The 4,985-nt window shown below is 33.2% G+C and overlaps 1 long non-coding RNA gene across 1 annotated transcript; it reads right to left on the bottom strand.

The window, feature by feature from the left end:
- Window positions 1-220: 220 nt before the first annotated feature.
- Window positions 221-1,905, bottom strand: LOC130102443 (uncharacterized). Its single transcript, XR_008809217.1, has 3 exons — window positions 1,767-1,905; window positions 1,448-1,522; window positions 221-307 (listed from the first exon to the last, which is right to left on the bottom strand). It is a non-coding gene; the product is annotated as an uncharacterized LOC130102443 (long non-coding RNA).
- Window positions 1,906-4,985: the final 3,080 nt, after the last annotated feature.

Here is a 4,985-nt window from a genome sequence, read left to right as displayed (position 1 = left end):
ATATTTGCTAAAATATATTTCAGAATATATTTACATAAATATATTTCCTACAAATACATTTTTTTAATATACCTTGTATTTTTTAAAAACATATATTTTGCCCTGCATATATTTCAGTCCAAGAAAATACATTCACAATGTAACATTTGAATAAAATCTTTATTTGCTGTCCAAAATGTGAACATATCACACATCTGAATAAATTAGCTTTTTTTTTTTTCAAGCAGTCTCAGTTCCCCCAGCTTGGAATTCACTGCAATACCCAAAGCTCCTCTGGATACATTGGGAAATCTCTTCTTGACTGCCACTGTAAGAGACAAAAATCACAGATATATATTTAGTTCATGCACCCAAAAATGAAAATTCTGTCAATAACTACTCACACTCATTACTTCTAACCCTGTTGAGACTCTCGTTCATCTTCTAAACACAACTGAAGATATTTTAATAACATTTGAGAGATTTCTGTCCCTCCATTGCTGCGTATTTTGCCACTGCCTATGTTAATGACGGCCGGGTGTCCACTGGCACTGGCGCGCTTCACGCGGAGCAGAGCGAGCACTTTCAATTCATTTATATGGAAGTTGAAGAAGCTCAACTTCCATATAAATGAATTGAAAGTGCTCGCTCTGCTCCGCGTGAAGCGCGCCAGTGCCAGTGGACACCCGGCCGTCATTAACATAGGCAGTGGCTCACTTCACTTTTGGATTTTTGTTTCAGAAAACTTTTTTTCTGTTTTCTTGGTTTTTATTTATATTGTATAAATGTAACACTTGAATTTTTTAAATTCCATTTTTTGCCACACAGATGCATTAAATAAAACTACTGACATCCGCTCAATTCATATGGATTAGTTTTACGATCTCTTTAGGAACTTTTTGAAGCGTCATAGTGGTAGTTGCGCAGCTGTCAAAGGAGGGACAGAAATATCTCAGATTTTATATCAAAAAGATATTAATTTCTGTTTCGAAGATGAACGAAAGTCTTACAGAAATGATTACAATTTTTGGGCGAACTAACCCTTTAACTGAAATTTTCTAGTAAATTTTCCTTTCACCAACTCTGCGTCCGAAATCAAATACTTCTCTACTATATAGTATATGAAAAACAATACGCCAACAGAGAAGTATGTCCGAATTCATAGTATTTTTAAAATAGTAGGCAAAAAGTATCCTCATGACCTACTACTTATGCAGAGATTCTGAAGTGTGCATACGATGGACACTTTACTATCCCATGAGGCTACGGGAGGGGATTTATGACTGGCAGTGAAGCTACGTAAATTACACTGGTAAGTCACGTGACAGCAACAACATGGTTGATTTAGTAATGTCCGAAATTCATTCATATAGAACATACTTTTTTAATGGTTGCGATGTAAATTCAAATACAAATGTATCTACTCAAACAGTATGTGATTTTGGACGCACTGCAAGTCTTGATTTACCAAATATGGCTCCCATGGTTTCCTTGTCAAGGGCACTTCTTCTCTCTGTACTACCGTCAGTTTTACTCTTTCCCCCTACAAAAGACAATACATGATACATGAACATTTGAATAGGATACAGAGGGCATGCACAATTGTCTTCTGACTAGTTTTAGATCTCCAAATATTTTTGTTCACCTCAACAGTGGAAGTAAAGAAAAATAACTACAGGTATGCTGAATTTGAAAGATATTTTTATGGGCAAGTAAGATGTAGATGCCTTTTTTAAACTACTCAGATTAATATCTAAGAATTTGACTTGGCCTTTGAAACGGTCTACCTTTCAAATTGCTCTGGATCAGAACCTCTAGTGGGAAGGCGGCCATTAAAAGAACACGGACCATTGAAGTGGCTGTTTGGGCCTGCAGAGCAGAAGTCCATTGATGCTGTAGGATTGTTATGCCCGTGCCATGTGCTAACTCCACCTGTGGTTGTGATCACATAAACAAGTTTTAAAAGATTTAATTTGAAAATAATGTATATTGTAAATCTCTTTTTAAGTTTTTATTTAGCCATTTCACCCATTGCAGAAATGCTTAACAAATCTTTATGTACACACCTAAATCCTCAGCAAAAAGTACTTACATAATTAGCATCACTGGAACACTAAAAAAATAAAATTGAAATAAAACCAAAATGAAAGTCAACAATGTTATTACAGACAGACTGTTGCTGGTAAACTATAAAGAAAAGAAGGAAGTGCTTAACTACAAACCTTTACACACTTTATTAAGAATTAACAAAGCAATTACTCGTAACTGCACCATGTATTTTGGCAAGGCAAAAACAAAGTACTTACTTTACTAGCAGACAGAGAAGCATTGGATGTAGAACATATTTTGCTGTTATGCTGAGGAAAATAAGTCACACAAACATGAGAAAACACAAAGGTGAGTAAATGATGAGATATATCAATTTTAGGTGAACTATTGTTTATCTACCACAGTCATGTTCAAATAACGATGCTATGATTAATGTTCCTGACTTGACAAGTATATTTGAAATGTAAAAAATAAGATAAAAACAATAGTTAAAATGCATAACTTACATCAAGGACATCTGCATTTGATTGCACAGGCTAAAATGAATATGGTAAATGGATATGTTAGCAATAGTACTGGACAATTGTTTACAATATACGTTTATCTAATGATCTATGTAACTGGCACTTCTAGCAGGATAATTATACCACAAAATGCCGAGATTTAATATACAGTATAGTAGTTTGCATGTAGCCGTGGTATGAAGTACAACTTGTTCTGTTGTAATTTCTTTATAATTATTTTAATTTCATGGTTTATTATAAATGTTTAAAAAATCGATTAGAAATGTCATTATTTCAATAGTTATGCTTAGTATGTGACATAATAGCATGTGGCACAGACATTACATAAAAAGTAGCTAATACTTACTTTAGGAGCATGTGAGAGGGGAACATGAGATGGAGTCTTTGAAATCTGTAAAAGAGAAATTCATGTATTAGAAACAAGTCAACACTGTAAATCAGAAAAACATTTACATAGCAGACTGTTTCTTGTTCAGATTCAGTGTACAAGTACAATCAGGACCGTCCCAAGCGTAGCGTGGAGTGGTGTCGGGCAGTGCAAGTTAGTATTAGCACCCCTCTCAATCCCCCACCCCGTTCGTTCGTGATCACGGCCCTGAGTACAATGTACAAGTACATATGTTTAAAAAAAAAAATATATATATATATATCATATGTTAATAGATATGAAAATGTGTAAAATGTACATCATGAACATCTGCAACAGATTCCACAAGCTATTGTAAACTGCACCAAAAACAACAACAACAATAATGATAATGACAAACAAATTAATTAATTAGATTTAAATCTTACGTCAGGGACATCTGCAATTGATTTCATGGGCTGAAATAAGAAGGCAGAAATATTACTAATGAGCAACTCTAAAGGTCTTAAAAAGTTTTAAAAGGCAAGAAAATGTGGAGCATTGTAAAATAAATTAAGGCATAACTGTGCTTTACATTATGTAAACAATTGTTCTAACCTCTTGGAGTAAGTGCTTCGTAGCCAGAAGGAGAGGTGGGATTTCTGTGAACGTAAAATTAAATGTGAATATATTTTGAAAAATACTGTAGAAAGACCAAACTGTAAGCACACACACACACACACACACACACACACACACACACACACACACACACACACATATATAGTGTACTGGTCAGAAATTTGGAAACATTACTATTTTTAATGTTACTTTTTCTAATGATATCTATTTTTTTTTCAGGATTCATTGATTAAAAAGAACAAAGTTAAAAAGAACAGCATTTATTTAAAATAGAAATATTTTCTAACAAAATTTAACACTTTTTATCAATTTAATTTATCCTTAAATTGATAAAAAGTGTAACTGTTAAATTGATACAAAGTGATAGTAAAGATTTATATTGTTAGAAACGTTTTCTATTTTGAATAAATGCTGTTCTTTTCAACTTTATATCCATCAATGAATCCTGAAAAAGTATCACAGATTATAAGAAATATTATGCAGCTCAACAGGTTTTCAACATTGATAATAATCATAAATGTTTGTTGAGCATCAAATCATATAAGAATGATTTCTGAAGGATCATGTGACACTGAAGACTTTATGGATCATTAAGGATTAATGATGCTGAAAATTCAGCTTTGTTTACAGGAATAAATTATGTTTTAAGTATATTTAAATAGAAAACCATTATTTCAAATTGTAATAATATTTCACAATATTACTGTTTTTTTCTGTATTTTGATCAAAATGCCGGATTGATAATATATTACACACACACACACACACACACACATATATATATATTTATACAGTACAGTACTTACTTTCAAGTATTTCATTTTTCAGCCTCTCATTTTCTTTATTTAGACTCATGTTCTCTTCTCTCAGCTGATTTATCACACGCTGTAGATGTTCAATTTTTTTTTCATTCCACACCTTTAGATCATTTGGTAGTAGGTCTGTGAGCTGTCCATTAAAAATACATAATTGACTGTAAACAAGTACATTTATATGTATTTATAATTATGTTATATATATATACACATACAGTTCTAGCAAACACTCACCTTTTTCTTAGCTGCTGGTTCCTCTCTCACCTGTGCGGCCTCTAGGAGTTTCATTGTGGGTCTAGTCTTTCTCTTGAGAATGACTGGCTTGGGTAGCTGTTCTTCAAGCTCCTTGAGCTGTATTTGCAACGTTCTCTCCCTTTCTGAGGAGATAGAATAATGCTGAGATAAAGGCTAACGTTAATGATTGTAGCACGTCACACGGTCCTGATGATGTTAATTACATAAAAAAAAAAAAAACAAATTGAATAATTTACTGACGTCTTGTTAAGCGTATCCAGAATAATAAAGCATGATATAAGAGTATAGGATAATAAAAATAGGAAACTTTACCTGCTATCTTGACGATGGAGGCCTCATAAACCGCCCACCCACCTTTCGGCTCTTTGACGCCTT

This window comes from Rhinichthys klamathensis, unplaced genomic scaffold (assembly GCF_029890125.1).
Source record: "Rhinichthys klamathensis goyatoka isolate OS25496 unplaced genomic scaffold, OSU_Roscu_1.1 h1tg000272l_1, whole genome shotgun sequence".
Classification (NCBI taxonomy): Eukaryota; Metazoa; Chordata; class Actinopteri; order Cypriniformes; family Leuciscidae; genus Rhinichthys; species Rhinichthys klamathensis.
This window is presented reverse-complemented; position numbering and strand designations above follow the sequence as displayed.